Source organism: Trachypithecus francoisi, unplaced genomic scaffold (genome assembly GCF_009764315.1).
Source record: "Trachypithecus francoisi isolate TF-2019V2 unplaced genomic scaffold, Tfra_2.0 Lachesis_group15, whole genome shotgun sequence".
Taxonomy (NCBI): Eukaryota; Metazoa; Chordata; class Mammalia; order Primates; family Cercopithecidae; genus Trachypithecus; species Trachypithecus francoisi.
The window spans coordinates 100,980,280-100,998,953 of record NW_022681460.1 but is presented as its reverse complement, the minus strand read 5'-3'; positions in this window follow the sequence as shown (position 1 = coordinate 100,998,953).

Below are 18,674 nucleotides of genomic sequence, written 5' to 3'. Positions count from 1 at the left end.
GAAGATACTACAAAACTACTGTTTAACACACAAAAAAAATGACATATAAAAACCAGACTGTAAAAATCATTTCTGGACACACACATCTACACACTCATACATATATACACTTTTGTGAGTGGAATCTTTTTACACTGTTGGTTTATGGAGTAGCTATTGATTTCTGTATATTTATCTTATATTTAGCCATCTGACAGAACTCGTATTCTAGTATTTCTTAAGCTAATTCTCTTGGTTTTCCTGGTTATTCAATCATATTGTCCGCACACAGTTTATTTCCTTTTCAAACCATTGTTTGTGAATTACCTTTAACTTGAATTTGTTGGGAGAATAATATTTATCCTTGGAATCTAAGCCAGAATTACATATTATAAATAGACTGTTTGATGGGGAAGCAACCCACAGTTTAAATTACCTCTGCAGTTGAATAGGATGATAATTGAGATGATTGTGTAGGCCACCATTTGGAAATTAAAAGTTGAATTTTTAACCTGGTAGGTAGAATAGAAAACTGGTTCTTACGTGTGTGATTGAACTGAACGGACTGTTTGTATGATCTCCACATTCCACATGTGAAACCATGCATTAATTTCATCTGGAACTAAGGAAAGGTCAGAGAGGTTTAAATACACACCTCTTCTCCTCTTGCCTTACTGTGGATTTGGAATGTAAAGTGGGTCTTGATTTCTAGAAATGCGGATTATGCTTGGCACTCACTAAGCATTACGTGTTTTTAAACGGAAGAGAAGCATGCAGAGGGCATCTGGTACAGTTCCTGGCACTTCCACATCGGTAAGTCACAGGAAGCAAAATTATACAGCACACATAGCTTTCCCTCTTCTGGCTTTTACTTTTTATTTTTATTTTTAGAGATGGGGTCTCCCTCTGTAGCCCAAGCTGGAGTGCAGTGATGTGATCGTGGCTCACTGCAGCCTCAACCTCCTGGGCTCAGGGGATCCTCTCGTCTCAGCCTCCTGAGTAGTTGGGACTAGATGGGGTCTCCCTCTGTAGCCCAAGTTGGAGTCCAGTAGTGTGATCATGGCTCACTGCAGCCTCAACCTCCTGGGCTCAGAGGATCCTCCCATCTCAGCCTCCTGAGCAGTTGAGACTACAGGTATGCACCACCATACTTGGCTAATTTTTTATTTTTTTAGGGGTCTTGCTATGTTGCCCAGGCTGGCCTTGGGCAACATACCCTACTACCATCTTGGCCTCCCAAAGTGCTAAGACTTCAGGTGTAAGCCTTGGTGCCTGACATATGTCCTATCTTTTAAAGGCATATATCCAAGTGGCCAGTATTTTCAATCACTAAATTTAAGTTCTTACCATGGCTTTCCAGGGCTATAATGGTCTGCCTCCTGTCTCCACCTTCCTGTTATTTTCCTCCATCTCTCTTCACTCCAATCCTAAGACCTTGGTTTTCCTTAAGCCCTTTCACTGGCTGCTCCTTCTGCCTGGAATGCTCTTTTCTCTATAGTCATGTGGCTCTCTCCTTGGCTTCTTCCAATTCTTTTTTTTTTTTTTTTTTTTTTTTTTTGAGATGGAGTCTCGCTCTGTCGCCCAGGCTGGAGTGCAGTGGCCGGATCTCAGCTCACTGCAAGCTCCGCCTCCCGGGTTCCCACCATTCTCCTGCCTCAGCCTCCCAAGTAGCTGGGACTACAGGCGCCCACCAACGCGCCCGGCTAGTTTTTTGTATTTTTTTAGTAGAGACGGGGTTTCACCGTATTAGCCAGGATGGTCTCGATCTCCTGACCTCGTGATCCGCCCGTCTCGGCCTCCCAAAGTGCTGGGATTACAGGCTTGAGCCACCGCACCCGGCCGGCTTCTTCCAATTCTTTGCCCAAATGGCTGCACATCGGAATTAAGGACTTTCATGAACACCTTAAGTTACCATTCTCTGGCTTATCAACCACTCTCTATTCTCTTCTGCTGTTCATTTTTTCTGTATAGTCTTTATCACTAACTGACACATTTTATATCGATTTGTTCATATGTTTATTGTTTCTTTCCTACTTCCTGTCCACACACACTGGAATGTTAGCTCTATGAAGGCAGGGGCTGCTCATGCCTTACTCTCTGTCCCCTGTGCCTAGAATATTGCCTGGTACATAGTGGGTGGTTAATATATGTTTTCTAAGTTTGTTAATGCACAGATGCTCCAAGCTGTAAGCACATTATTTGCGATGATGAGCAATGAAATGATCAGGCTTGATTTAGAAGAATCAGACACCAGATGCTGATATTTCCTGGGGCATACAGAGATGTTGTTTTTTAATTGTTTGTGTAGCTTTCGGGTCTACCAAGAGAAGGTCTGGAACATAAGAGTAACTGTAATTTTAACTGATAAAAAAATAGGTTTGAGTTCTGCTCCTTGTGTCTCATGTCCTTGAAACAGTGACTACCTGGGTCCTGGTTTTCTCACGGTGAGTGGCAGAACCACAAGACCGTGAGCAAAAATACCTATTGCCTGTGGAAGTCTCTGCTGGGAACTGGCACGTTGTCATTTACACTCACATTCCATTGGCCAAAGCAGGTCATATGGCCAAGCCAGTATCAGTAGGATTCCCCAATATACTCTACCCACTGTCATGTGAGACATTGTCCTGTCGATGTGCGTGAATGTCAGTGTGAATGTGTAATTCTATTACAGGAAGGGCATTAAGAATTATAAACAATGGTGAGGGGTGGAAACCCAAGTCTAACCAACTTAAGCTAAAATAAAAGCTGGCTTTTTGGCTCCCTTAAGTAAAAATCCCAGAGGAAGGTCAGGTTTCAGGTACAGGAAGAGGTCGTACGGTTATTTGTTATACAGCAAGAGATGACTGGAACATGCAACAATCCCCACATTTCTTTAATGATGGAATCTTTTCGTCCTCATGGGGAAGTTTCTAAGACTAGTTTGAGCCCTTTCAATGAGAAGAAATGATGGTCTGAACATCTCTCAAAGAATCCTACATAAATATCTCTTTATTCCACAAAGCTTTTGGTGACAGTTGGATAGAAAAAATAACCCTACTTAGAGTTCAAATTATGTCAAATAGTTTTTTTTCAAAATTGTAGGAAAACCCCTTAAAATTTACATTTATTTTTTGAACTACTATAAACTTGAATAGGAAGGTGAAAGAAAGGGTGAGAATCAATTGTGCACTTTTGGTTTGCCAATTTGCAAGGTTGCACATCTGAGAAGTGGTTATTGGTGTGAGTTCAATGACTCAGTAAGGTCCGAGTTGATATCTTTGCAATTCTCATGACCTTTCCTTTGTGATCACAAGTGATTGCAGCTCAGCCATCTCATGTCTCAAGTCCAGCTCTTTGTAAATTTTTTAACTTGTGGCTGCACATGACCGTCTCTAGCTGCAAGGGAGTCCAGGAAATCAAGTCATAAGCTTCTCTAGGCTCTATAGTGGGAGATGGCAAAAGTTGGGAAAAGTGATTGGGACAGTCAGTCTATTGACTCTTGACTTAAAAATTGGAATTTCTGTCAACAGAAATAGCCTTCTTATGGCCCAAATGCTCTTCCTCATGGCTGGAGAAGTAGCTTATCTGGGTGCTGGGAAAGATGACTTGGTGACTCCTTATGTATGGTCAGCTTCTTGGCCCTCTCTGCCTGCAGGTGGAGCATGTTTTCCCCTTTTCTTTCCTTTGTTACCCCTGCTACGTTTTCTAGTGGCCCTGCTTAAAGCAAAAGCAACAAGAAGCAGAAACCCTTGGTTCAAACAAAGGGACCAGGTCCAGCTACCATTAGTGAAGTTGGCATTCTGATACTTCCCATCTCTTAGTTCTTAATTGGGTCAGAATTTTGGGTAGGCAGACAACAACACCCCCAGTCTCAATACCTTGCTTTTTGTGCTTTCACGGTTTATATGACAATTTCACATACATTTGTCAATGACTTTATGAGTTTGGCATTGCAGGAATTATTTCACTCCATTTTACAGGTAAAAAAACAGTCTGGAGAGGGCAAATGAGATACCAAAGTGAGACCCTCACCACTAATGGTGGCATAGCCAGAACATAATCCTACCCTCACTGCTTTTGTATGTGACACTGCCATCCTACAGCATCTATTCTACATGCCTTTTGTGCAGTCCCATCAATTCTACTTATCCTGTAGTACCGGTTTTTGCGTCTGTTGTCATCCCTCCTGCATCCCCCTTCAGCCCAGGAGAGCAATGTCTCAGCAATCGGTCAATGCCAATATGCCAGCAATTTCCCAGAGCTTTGTTGTTGAGGAGTCTGTCTTGATTTATTATTCTACATGTGTTGCTTAGGCAACATTGATTAACGATCAATTTCTGCATGACGAGGTAATCATAGAGCCTGATGAATCTGTTCAGGGATCAGAGGTGGCCTCTTGAGCAGGGATGAGATGTTCAGCACTATACCAGATTGTCTGTGGGTGCCACTCTACACATTTTTGGCTTATGCTACACTGACACTACATTTGTGTTTCCAGACTTCCGAAAGGGATATTGACTTTCAGGTTGTATTTTTCTGCTTTATTGTCTACGAGTACATTTTGGAGTAAGGTGTTGCCACCAAAATGTAGTAGAATAGCTTTTGGCTCTCAGTTCTAGTTTTGCCAGTTGAAAGCAATGCCTAACATACAGTTGGCTCTTAAATGTTTGTTGAACAAATGAATGAATAAATGAGTCCTTGGGTAGTAAGCTTTCTTGGTCCTGGCTGGCCACGGCTTTCTTTCTTTTAATAAGTCCGTATTAAAAGTGTCTTTCTAAGAAACTGGATTTTTAAGTCTTTTCCTTCAACCTTTCAGCTTCCTCGGACTTTGGGGGGCAGGTTTACATAGACCTGCCCATCACAGACCAACTTCTTATGCTACTGAACTAACGAGCAAAGAAGGATGCCTCCTCTACTGGCTGGGGAGATTGATCCTGGTCATGAGGGAGAAATAGGGTTGCTATGACCCCATAAGAGCAAGAAGGTTTGTGTCTGGACAAGAGTTCTCTGGAGTCTCTCTCAGTACTTCCATGGAAAACTACAATCACCATATACACACACAAAAGACAGGATCATGGAGAGTCCCAATCCTTCAGGAATGAAAGCTTGGACTTCACTGCTAGGTAATGAACCCTTCCAGCTGAGGTCTTGGCTGAGAACAAACATAGCACAGGCTGGTTGTAGAAGAAACTCATAACACCAACTGCATACTTATGACCAGTTATAGAAGCAAGGATTATAGCAACTATGAATAACTTCTTTCTCAAGGAGTGTGTATGTGTGTGTGTATACTAAGTGTGCTAATTTTTCCCCCAATATCTTACACAAGTCTTGTTAGAACCAGTTAAATTTACAATTCAGTCACCAAGTAACAGAATGTTCCACTGAGACTACGACTGATTTGGGAGGGTAATCAGCCTACGATGACTATTGGGACTTCGAGTCTTCTTACTGTGGGCAGAGGGTGAGAGTGTCTTCACTTGAATGAAAGACAGCTGTATATTGTTAGGTGGAAGCCTAGAGTTGTGATCTTGGCTGAAATTCAAATATGCATAGAAGAGTGTGGATGAAGACTGAGTAGCTAATGAGTGGATTGTGCCATTTTTTGAACTATTTCAGCTTCAAACCCACACATCCATGCTCCGCTTGGTGATGCACCCATATTTGCCCTTCACAGCTGCTGCCATGAGACTCTACACTGAGAAAATCAGGAGGCTGGAGGAGGAAGTTATTTTCTTATGGTTTCTTCCTATTCTCTATCACTGTCACCCCCAGCAATGCTCTTTTGCCTCAACAGTGATAGTTAATTCCAGAAACAGCAGTTGATCACAATTTGCTGTTTTTTCAATACTCATGGAACCAGCCTCATTGAACCCCCTCAACGTCACCAAAACCAGCACCAAATTATTCCTTCCTTGGAGGTCTGAAGTTTCAACTCTGTGGGGCCTCTTCTCCAAACTTTTTAAGTTTTAATAATTCCAATATTTTCTCTTTGTTCCTTCTGGCCTAGAGACAGCTTCCAGCAGCGTATTGCTTCATGATATCTTACTGTTTTCTTTTTTCTTTTCAGGGCTTCAATATGTCACTGTCACTTTCCTATATCCAATAAGGAGTCAGTAAACTTTTTCTGTAAAGGGGCAGATAGTAAATATTTGGGACCTGCAGGTCACACTGTCTCTCTGTTGCAACTACTCTACTCTGCCATTTCAGCATGGATTCAACCACAGACAGTGCTTAAATGTATGGTTGTAGCTGTGTTCCAATAAAACTTTATTTGAAAAAAAAAAAAAAGGCAGTGGACTAGATTTGGCCTACCTGTATTAAATTATTCCTGTTAAAATAAATGGTATGGTATTCTGTCTCCTGACTAAATCCTGACTGACATAGTGGGCACGAGTCTGAAAGCCTGACCACGTCTGAAAGATGTCCACGTCCTAATGATGGGTTCTGAGCCAGGTCCTGATCCCAAGGTAGAACAATCAAGGCCCATAGAGACTTCAATGATGGGCAGTTGTTGCTGGTGCCTGAGAAAAGGTATTCTTACCCACTATACTCAAAGCTAAACAGGTAAGTTTTCATGGAGCTGCTAACAGTCATTCTGCCACCACGATGGGATAGTCTATTTGAAAATACAATCAATATATATAAAAGTTCAGTGAAGAATACAAGACCTTGTTTTGATGAGATCATTGAACCCCCTGATCAAGCCATGCCTGAAGCCCATTGTTTAAATTATAAGAGCCAATAAATTATGATTTTATCTTAAGCATTTTGACTTTCATTTCTATTACTTGGAACTGAAGGAGTTCTAACTAACACAGAAGCACACAAATAGATATGAAAACACAGAGGACAAAATCTCTTAGATTACCATCACTTATGCTTTTATTTCACAAATATACATGAAGTGTCTGAGTTTGCCAGATACTCTGCAGAGATAAAAGGATCAGCTCTGTCCTCAGCAAATAATGGATCATTTTAGAAAGATGCCACTCAAGCCTTCCAACATGTTGCATTTTCACAACAAGAAAATTAATCAAGTCCCTGATAACTGGGTGATCCTGGCACACCAGCTCTAGACTGCCTGCCTCTGGACTTCTTTGTGTTTGGTTAGGCCACTTTGTAAACTGCTTAACTAAAATACATATATATATTTTTTTTTCTTTTAATCAAAGCTTGAACTTTTACATACTCTATGCCTAATGACTACAACTCTCAATCCATAAACTAGTGTTTCGGAAACCAAAGCTTTCTTATTTTCTATAACTCTGTTCAATTTCTATGTCAAGCCCCATTCCTATGGTCTGAAGGATTCAGGTGCTTCCCTGACCCTCTCGCATGACTGTGATAAGATTCCATCGGTTTTACATTGTCCCATTGCATCAAGGAGGATGAAGGGCACATTGCGTCTGGTCCATGATAACTGAGCCACTGAGCACACATGAACCTCATCTTGCTTCTGTCCCCTATCCTCCCCAGACCTTTGACAGGCACTGCTAGTGTCTCTCAAAGTTTTCATCTCCCCTTCCTCCTTAGTAACACAACTCCATTACAAAATGGCTATACTTCTTAGTCTCTGTTTCAGCTAGATATGGCCATATGACTAAGTTCTGCCTAGTGACGTTCAAATAAATATGTTACAGGTGACTTCTGAGGTAGATCTTTCAAAAGGAGTTGCTTGGGCTGGGAAAAGCACCTTTTCAACCTTCCTGCTGAAAAGAATGCAGATGTGATGCCTGGTGCACTGGTAGCCGTATTGGACTATGAGGTGACCTTGAGCTTGGAAGCCATAAAGTGAGGATGGAGATACAAAGAGCCAGAAGTCCCTGATAACTTTGTGTTCCTGGGACACCAGCTCTAGACTGCCTGTCTCTGGACTTCTTTATGTTTGTTTAGGACACTTCATAAACTGCTTAAGCCACTATTTTATGTGACAGTAGTTTGTTACTTGCAGCCAAACGCAATTCCTGTTCCAAAATCTGCCAGCTCCCCCTGCTGCTTTGGTGTCAGCCCAGAAGCCTAGGCATCTTTGCAAGGCCCCCATTCTAAGTCTAGAGAAAAGACCTCTGTGCTCAAACTCTATTCTCATCAATGGGTTTAGGATTTTGAAGAGGGAGGAAGCAAATGAATATGAGTTGGGAACTGCTGCAAACTAATAGCAAACTATTCCTCAGCTTCCTCTGAACACATTCATACTTTTTTCTTTTTAAAAAAAGCCCAGCAACAATTTCCGCAGAATAATACTGCAAGGAGTTGTAAGTTTCCATCTAATAAACACTGCCAATGAGAAATTCATAATACATGAAAGTAACCCAGAAGGCCATGAAATCAGACACATTCGGAGGAATACCATAAACCTTGTTTTGAAGGAAAATAGTTGTCAAGTTGATCTTTGAAGTAAAGAAAATAATAAAGCAGGGGAACAGGGTCTAAGAAAATTAAAATGGATTATCTCCCCCAAAATGGGATGATGAAATACGCTAACACAGAGAGAATGCGGTCTCTGCCCTGAGGCCTGTGTGCGTGATGATTTGTTCTTTGTTTTAGAAAACCTGTGATTGTTGATTGGGGGAGCAAGATGGCGGAATAGGAACAGCTCCAGTCTCCAACTCCCAGCGCGAGCGACACAGAAGACCAGTGATTTCTGCATTTTCAACTGAGGTACTGGGGTCATCTCACTAGGGAGTGCCGGACAATTGGTGCTGGTCAGTGGCTGCAGCCCAACCAGCGAGAGCTGAAGCAGGACGAGGCATTGCCTCACCTGGGAAGCGCGAGGGGGAAGGGAATCCCTTTTCCTAGCCAGGGGAACTGAGACACACAACACCTGGAAAATCGGGTAATTCCCACCCCAATACTGCGCTTTTAGCAAACAGGCACACCAGGAGATTATACCCACACCTGGCCGGGAAGGTCCCACGCCCAAGGAGCCTCCCTCATTGCTAGCACAGCAGTCTGCAATCTAACCAAATGGCAGCAGTGAGGCTGGGGGAGGGGCGCCTGCCATTGCTGAGGCTTAAGTAGGTAAACAAAGCCGCTGGGAAGCTCAAACTGGGTGGAGCTCACAGCAGCTCAAGGAAACCTGCCTGTCTCTGTAGACTCCACCTCTGGGGACAGGGCACAGCTAAACAACAACAGGGGAAGCAGCAGAGGCCTGTGCAGACGCGAACGACTCTGTCTGACAGCTTTGAAGAGAGCAGTGGATCTCCCAACATGGAGGTTGAGATCTGAGAACGGACAGACTGCCTGCTCAAGTGAGTCCCTGACCCCTGAGTAGTCTAACTGGGAGACATCCCCCACCAGGGGCAGTCTGACACCCCACACCTCACAGGGTGGAGTACACCCCTGAGAGGAAGCTTCCAAAGTAAGAATCAGACAGGTACACTCGCTGTTCAGCAATATTCTATCTTCTGCAACCTCTGCTGCTGATACCCAGGCAAACAGGGTCTGGAGTGGACCTCAAGCAAACCTATGATTGTTTGGAAGTGTTTTAAATGATTAAGAAGCAGAGACGTGTCGGATAGCAAATGAAGCCACACAGCTTCATATTTTATTGTGAACTGGGCATGACTTGAAAGTCAGACTGAGCTTCTAATCAAAACATGAAATAGCGAGAGAGCTTGCAAATAATATTAATTATTAATACGGGAGTGCCTAAGGTTATGAATTCTTCAAGCACTTCAGAAAATCTGCAGGAATTTTTCAGATAACACTGAGAGGTTCTTTATTTTTACTTTATTCTCCCTCCGGTCCTTTTAAAGAAATATTTAATGTAGTCCCAGGGTCAAGATCTTCTAAAGGAAGTAAAATGAATTTGAGTTGTTACTGTATAAACTGCTGCAGGAAACAACAAATGATATAAGCAATTTGTTTTTAAGTAACTAACAATGGAATGGTGATTTTCTACCCATGGCTTTATAGGATGCTGGATCACTGAACACTGCTACACTGGCATCATGGTTAACTTAGACTATTTAAGGTCAATAAATGAGCACACGTCTTTAGTGAGACCGTTTTCTATTCCCCTTCATGGCATAATCCTCAAATCAATGATTAACAAACTCCAGATACTGCTTTTAGCATATGTCAGCTTTGTGGTAGCATTTTTAAAAGCTAAAAAAAAAAGCAGGGAAGGAAGAAAAAAGTTTGAATCAGTGCTATAGGAATTTTCTCAAGAAGAAAAAGAAATTCTCTTTCCAAGGGGATACATGAGGTTCTCTTTGTTTCATCCATCTCCTTTCTTAATAACTGCATCAGCTTAATGTCTAGGATAGGAAATCGTTATCAACATGTTTCAGATGAAGGCATTAAGACCAAAATACTCACGTGAAAGTCAGATGGGATGGAACGGGGTGAAAATCAGACTCTGCCAGGCTGCAAATGCCGTGCCCTTTCCAGGCTCAGGGTAAGAAATGTCCTTTTACTACACTCTTTTGTGCCTGGTTCAGTAATGCTCAAAACATGGAAGAGAGGGAGGAATAAAAGGAAAGTCATTTCAGAGGCTAATTTCATTTTTACACTTCAGAAAGTGAAATGGGGAGAGTTGACAAGTACCTAATTAATTTGATCTGGGTAAACAGCTCAAATGGATCTTTTTCATCTAAAAATAACTCCACTATGGGACTTGGCTTAATGCAGTGGTTCTCAAAATGTGGTCCCCAGACCAGAAGCAGCAGCAGCACCAGCACCTAGGAGAACTTGTTAGAAATGCAAATTCCAGGCTGGGCAGGGTGGCTCACGCCTGTAATCCCAACACATTGGGAGGCCAAGGTGGGTGGATCACTTGAGGTCAGGAGTTTGAGACCAGCCTGGACATAGTTGTTGTAAAAATACAACAATTCTGTATTTTTAGTAGAGACTGCAAAACCCCACCTCTACTAAAAATGCAAAAATTAGCCAGGCGTGGTGGTGGGTGCTGTAGTCCCAGCTACTCCAGAGGCTGAGACATGAAAATCGCTTGAACCTAGGAGGCAGAAGTTGCAGTGAGCCGATATCATGCCACTGCACTCCAGCCTGAGCTACAAAACGAGACTTCATCTCAAAAAAAAAAAAAAAGAGATGCAAATTCTGGGCTTCACTCTAGAGCTACTGTATTAGTCCATTCTCGTACTGTTATACAGAACTACCTGAGACTGGGTAGTTTATAAAGAAAAGTGCTTTAGTTGACTCACAGTTCTGCAAGCTGCACAGGAGGCCTGGCTGGGGAAGCCCCAAGAAATTTACAATCATGGCAGAAGGCAAAGGGGAAGGAAGCACATCTTCAAAAGGTGAAGAGAGAGAGAGAGCACAAAGCGGGAAGTGCTACACACTTTTAAACAACCACATCTCATGAGAACTCTATTACTAGACAGCACTAGGGGGATGGCACTAAACCATTAAAAACCACCTCCATGAGCCCCTCCCACCAGGCCTCACCTCCAACACTGGGGGATTACAATTCAACGTGAGATGTGGGTGGGGACACAGAGCCAAACCATATCAGGCAACTGAATCTGGAACTCTGGGGAGTGAGTCCAGCAATCTGAGTCCCCACAAGGCCACCTAGCAAGTCTCATGATCTCACACTGAAGTCTGAGAAACAGACTTGAAACTGACTTAGCAGAAATCCCGCACTGCCTCCATAACCTACCTGAACTTGGACAAGTCAGTCATCTCCCCAAGGTTTAATCTCTAGATCTGGTAAAATAAAGATAATGAGTGCTTCTCAAGACTGTCAAGGATATGAACAACAGGGAAAGACTGAGAGACTGTCACAGACCAGACAAGACTGGGGAGCATGATAATTGCATGCAGAGTGATGCCATGGCTGGGACCCTGGAGCAGAAGGAGGATATCAATGGAAAAACTGGTGAAATCTAAAGAAAGTCTAGAATTTAGTCAACAGCAACCTAACAATGTCAATTGCTTAGTTTCAACACATGTACCACGGCAGTAGAAGATGTTGACAATGGAGAAAACAGGATGATGGGAATACTGGAACTCTCTGCGCTATTTTTGCAACTTCTTTGTAAATCTAAAACTATCCCAAAATTTATTTTGAAAATAGGAATAATGTTACCTAAGTTTTACAGATATTGTGATGATTAGGGATAATACCATCAGTAAAGTGCTCAGCATGTAATGGATACCTAACAAAGAATAGCTGTTTTTAGTTCTTTAAGGAATCGCCACACTGCTTTCTAGAATGGCTGAACTAATTTACGCTCCCACCAGCAGTGTGTAAGCGTTCTGTTTTCTCCACAATGTCAACAGCATCTGTTATTTTTTGACTTTTTAATAATAGCCATTCTGATTGGTGTGAAATGGTATCTCACTGTGGTTTTAATTTGCATTTCTCTAATGATTAATGATATCGAGCATTTTTGTACGTTTCTTGGCTACATGTCTGTCTTCTTTTGAAAACTGTCTGCTCATGTCCTTTGCCCATTTTTAATGGGATTGTTTGTCTTTTGCTTATTAATTTACTTAAGTTCCTTATAGATTCTGAATATTAAGCCTTTGTTCATTGTAGCACTATTCACAACAGCAAAGACATGGAATCTACCTAGATGACCATTGGTTGTACACTGAATAAAGAAAATGTGGTACATATACACCATGGAATACTATGCAGCCATAAAAAGAGAATGAGATTATGTCTTTTGCAGGAATGTGGATGGAGCTGGGGCCATTATCTTTGGCAAACTAATGCAGGAAAAGAAAAACAAATACCTCATGTTCTCACATTTAAGTGAGAGCTAAATAATGAAAACCCATGGGTACAAAGAGAAGAATAATAGACACTGGAGCCTACTCAAGGGATGAGGGTTGCAGGAGAGAGAGGATTGGGAAAAATAACCACTGGGTATTATGCCTAGTACCTGGTTGGCAAAAATGGTCTATATTCCAAGGCTCCGTGACACGAGTTTGCCTGTAGTAACAAACCTACATGTGTCCCCCTGAACCTAAAACAAAAGATAAAAATTAAAAATAAATGGAAGAATAGCTGTGATGGAACTGGTTTGCCTTGAGCTGGGGACATCTTTCCTCACCTCCGTCACTGCCTTTCAACATACATCAGTGTAGAGAAACAGCAGGTGCAGTAGCTTTGTATCACACCCTGAGCTCCTTTCTTCCTTTTCTCCATTCTGAAAAACCTCCTCCCAAGCAGAGAACAGCAGAAGCCTTCCCACACTGATACAGCAAATTTTTAGTGGCTTGGATCAAGATTTATTGTCAACAGCCCAGTACGTAACAGCTGTTTGCATTTCTTATCCCTCCATCGCCTCTTGAATGTCAAGTCTCTTAGCTGAAAGAACATCCTTCATTTGGCTATGCTTGTTTTGAGAATTATTTTTTGCACAGTTTTATCTCCTCGGCCCACCCATCCTCTACTTCTGGTCTTCCTATGTCAGAGACAGATACGAAAGGAATGCCAGATCAATGTCAAACATTACCTAGTTAGAGCCAATGTATTTGGTTCACATGAGCTTGCCCATAATTACCATTCAGGTAGAGTCTTTCCATGTTTTCTTCCTCCTGGCCTTTGGCTTCGTTTTGTAAACATGTAGTCACCAGAAATGAATTTGTCTCCGTTCAATTCCTTTTTGGATTCTAGCTAGAGGAGATGACATGTCAACATCATTCTAAGTCACTTTTTTTCCTTTTACAATTGTGTCTCACAGATCTTACCCTTGTTCCTCATTTGTAATCTTTGCTAGGTAGACTAGCTGAATAAATTCAGTGCCCACAAGGTGCACATTTGTCACCAAAAGGTGACAGCAAAAGCATCATCTCAGTGAAAAAGCAGCAGGAGGAAGAGAGAGAAAGAAGACCAGAGGGCACTTCCTTCCCCATCAGAATAAGAACGATGAGGCACCTTGAAGAATTCATTCTTGGGACTTGTTTCAGAGACAAAGTCGACCATAACTTCCTGATTGTATTTTTCTGCTACTGTTTTGTTTTGCTTTGAATACATCTGTTTTGACTATGTCACCGTAAAAATTTATTGTTTCCTGAGTAGACACTGATTTATCACTGGGCCACATTAAATATGATCTCCAGTACATCTCTTGTTAGACATCTCTTTTTAGAACCCATCCCTGCCTTCTGGGTTCTCATTAGAGAGAATGGAAAAGTGTCAATGCACAGCTGAGGATTTCAGGGTGACACAGGCCACAGTCTGTGTCCTGATGTGTCTACCCACCAGCCATGAAGTTTCCGGCAAAGTTCAGAGAAGAGCAACATTTCTGAACTAAGAGTTTAAGCTCAGGGGTTGGCCATGCTGGCATTTCCATCTAAGTTGAAAAAGCTAGGGAGTTATAAAGCTAAATCTTCTCCTTGTCTCTGACCTTCCTGATATCTTCCTGCAGGAACCTCAGCTCCATGCTTCCTGGGACTACATCTCTCCTATCGCCACAACAACGGGCACAGCCAGGCACTGAGTGGCATCTGTACTAACAGCCCGCATAAACTGAGCATTGCACCCTAGCCTTTGCTCCAAGTGCCTCTCCAGTAATAACTCGTTAAATCCTCCTAATAATTCCAGAAGGTAGGGACTGCTGTTATTCCCATTTTACAGATGAGAAAACTGACGCCCAAAGAAGGTAAGGAAGCTGCCCAGAAACACACAGTGAGGGGTGATGGAGAGAGGATTTAAATTCAGGCAGTCTGCATGCATTCTTCCTCGGAAAGCCTGCCCCAAGCTTTAATTTGGGAGTCTCACACTGTGGCATAAAGTGGGATAAGGGTAAATAAAGTAAATTCCCCAGCATACTGGAAAGAAAACAAATCAATTTCTATACAAAGCAAGCATCAGACAGGGAAGCAAAATCATGGCTCAGAAAGAACTTTAAAAAAAAAAAAAAAAAATTGTTTTGATCAGTATAACCAGAGGGAATTGAAAGCTGTACCAAAGCCCAGACTGGGTACAATCATTACAGGAAACATATTTTTCCCCTTTGGTATCAAGCAAACTAATAGATTCAAACTATGGCAAATTCCACAAATGTCACTACAGAATAAGATAAGATTTTTTTTTTTCTTTATCTCTAAAACACACACACACACACACACACACACACACACACAGGATACATGTGCAGAATATACAGCAGGTTCGTTACATAGCTATACATGTGCCATGATGATTTTCTGGACCTATTAACCTGTCCTCTAAGTCTCTAGGTTCCGTCCCCTCAGCCTCCACTCCCCAACAGGCTCTGGGTGTGTGTTGTTCACCTCCCTGTGTCCATGTGTTCTTAATGTTCATTTCCCACTTATGAGTGAGAACATGCGGTCTTTGGTTTTCTGTTCCTGTGTTAGTTTGCTGAGGATGATGGTTTCCAGCATCACCCATGTCCCTGCAAAGGACATTATCTCATTCCTTTTTATGGCTGCATAGTATTCTGTGGTGTATGTGTACCACATTTTCTTTACCCAGTCTATCATTGATGGGCATCTGGGTTGGTTCCATGTCTTTGCTACTGTAAATAGTGCTGCAATAAACATACGTGTGCATGTGTCTTTATAGTAGAATGATTTACATTCCTTTGGGTATATACCTGGTAATGGGATTGCTGGGTTAAATGATATTTCTGGTTCTAGATCTTTGAGGAATCGCCACACTGTCTTCCACAATGGTTGAACTAATTTACATTCCAACCAACAATGTAAAAGCATTCCTATTTCTCCACAGCCTCGCCAGCATCTGTTGTTTCCTGACTTTTTAATAACTGCCATTCTGACTGGCATAAATGGTGTCTCATTGTGGTTTTGATTTGCATTTCTCTGATGATCAGTGATGAGCTTTTCTTCACATGTTTGTTGGCCACGTAAATGTCTTCTTTTGAGAAGTGTCTGTTCATATCCTTTGCCCACTTTTTGATGGGGTTGTTTGCCCTTTTCTTGTAAATATGTTTAAGTTTGAATAAGGTAAGATTCTGAGTCTTTCCAAACTTGTCTCCCTTTGCACTGCTGTTCCCTCTGCCACAAATACCTTTCTTCCTCTTCCCATTTAAAAGACTTGCTCTTACCCTGAAGCCCCAACTGAAACATGGCCACTTTATGAAGTTTTCCCCCAGCTCCCTCTTCTGTGCTTCCAAAAGACTGGTTTTACCTCCTCTGTCATGTTTATCATGCTTCATAGTGGTTGGTTCCAAGTCTTTGCCGTTGTGAACAGTGCTGCAATAAACATACCTGTGCAAGTGTCTTTATAGCAGCATGATTTATAATCCTTTGGGTATATGCCCAGTAATGGGATGGCTGGGTCAAATGGTATTTCTAGTTCTAGGTCCTTGAGGAATCGCTACACTGTTTTCCACAATGGTTGAACTAGTTTACAGTCCCACCAACAGTGTAAAAGCATTCCTGTTTCTCCACATCCTCTCCAGCACCCGTTGTTTCCTGACTTTTTAATGATCGCCATTCTAACTGGTGTGAGATGGTATCTCACTGTGGTTTTGATTCGCATTTCTCTGATGGCCAGTGATGATGAGCATTTTTTCATGTGTCTGTTGGCTGCATAAACGTCTTCTTTTGAGAAGTGTCTGTTCATATCCTTTGCCCACTTTTTGATGGGGTTGTTTGTTTTTTTCTTGTAAATTTGTTTAAGTTCTTTATAGATTCTGGATATAAGCCCTTTGTCAGATGGGTAGATTGTAAAAATTTTCTCCCATTCTGTAGGTTGCCTGTTCATTCTGATGGTAGTTTCTTTTGCTGTGCAGAAGCCCTTTAGTTTAATTAGATCCCATTTGTCAATTTTGGCTTTTGTTGCCATTGCTTTTGGTGTTTTAGTCATGAAGTCCTTGCCCATGCCTATGATCAATGGCCAACTTTTTTTTAAAATTAGGGAGTTTTAACCAAAATCTGAAGAATGACAATGAGCTGGGGCTGACCAGGAGCTGCCTCCTTAAGTCATATCAGTCACTCTCTAATTTATTCAAGTCTTGCCTGCCCCATTTTATTCATGAACATTTCCTGCCTGGCGCATGCAGGGTTTTGAGTTTGCAATCCCTAACCTAAAAGATGTGCAGATTTTTCCAAGTCTCTCTTTATTTCTCTTAATAGCTAAAGTGAGATTGATAATAATGATAATAATAATACATACATACTTTGAAGATTATTTTGTGGTTTAGGTAGCAAATAATAATATTAATAGCTATCGTGGAATTTTTTTTTTTTTTTTTTTTTTTTTTTTTTGAGACAGAGTTTCACTCTTGTCACCCAGGCTAGAGGGCAATGGTGTAATCTCAGCTGACTGCAACCTCTGCCTACCGACTTCAAGTGATTCTACTGCCTCAGTCTCCTGAGTAGCTGGGATTACAGGTGCGCACCACCATCCCCAGCTAATTTTTAGTAGAGACGGGGTTTCACCTTGTTGACCAGGCTGGTCTCAAACTCCTGAACTCAAGTGATCTGCCTGCCTTGGTCTACCAAAGCACTGGGATTACAGGCATGAACCACCGTGCCCAGTCATTATTATTATTGATGAATGCCCTTGTGGAAGACAAATTCTTATGCTGACCCCCATACTCCCTGGTAATCACACCCTTGCGAGTTCCTTCCCTTTTAGTGTGGACATGACCTGTGACTTGCTTCTAAGCAATAGACTATGGGAAAAGCAATAGGCAATATCTGATTAGATTATTACGTTACATGGGATTGTAGCACCTATCTTTCTGGAGCCTCTCTTTTGTTGGATTTGAAGAAGCAAGTGCTCATGATAAGAAGCTACCACATTGAAAGCAACTGCAAGTGGCCTCTAGGAACTGAGGACAAGAATTTGAAGGCTTTAGACCCATAGCAAAGAACTGAATCCTGCTGACAACCAATGATGTGAACTTAGAAACAGATCCTTCCCCAGTCGAGCCTCATATAAAACCACAGCTCCCACTTATACTTTGCTTGCTGCCTTGCAGAAGACCCAGCTAAGCCATTCCAGACTCCTGACTCACAGAAATTATAAGACAATAAATGTGAGTTGTTTCAAGCTGCTAAGCTCATAGTAATATTGCTGTGTAGCAAAAGATAACTAGTACATATTTTAGTATATTTAGTAGCAAGAAGAGTATAGAAGAGATGGTCTACATAAGAAGGAAGAGGAAAAAGTGACTTGTAGTTGATTTCTAATAATTCCACAACAGCAATCACTCACATAACCAAAAGCCACAAAATGCTTCATTTTTCCATTTTCCAAGAACAGAAGTCCCCTCACTCCTTTCCCCCAAACAAACATTGCTTTTGATGAAGAGAAGTTTTATGCAAATGAGACATCCTACTGGAGAGGATAGATAATCCTAGGGTAGGAGACCAAAGAAGAAATCTTACTCAACTGATCCTAACTAAGGTGCTTATGAAACTGATATTTCAGGGCCTAAGTTATAAGACAGTGCCCAGCTGAGACTTGATGAAGTGCACCACTGGAGAAAGGAAAGAGAGAGAGAGAGAACCCAGTCTTCCAGGTGTTGTAGAACCGTGTATGGAGCTGTAAGTGCAGAGATTAATGGCTCCCCATAGCCATAAATACATGTTTTTTTCCTCTTCAAGGAGTTCTGGGGGATAGGAATCTCGTTATAATTGGATATGTTGCAATACGCTTTTCATTTACAATTACAATATGGAGGAAATTACAAGGAATAGCATAAAGCTTGAGTGTGGTGGTGATTGGAAATACTGCTCATCAATAAGCCAGCAATGGCAGCTCCTCCTACCCCATTCTCTCCTTCCTCCACTTGGCACCT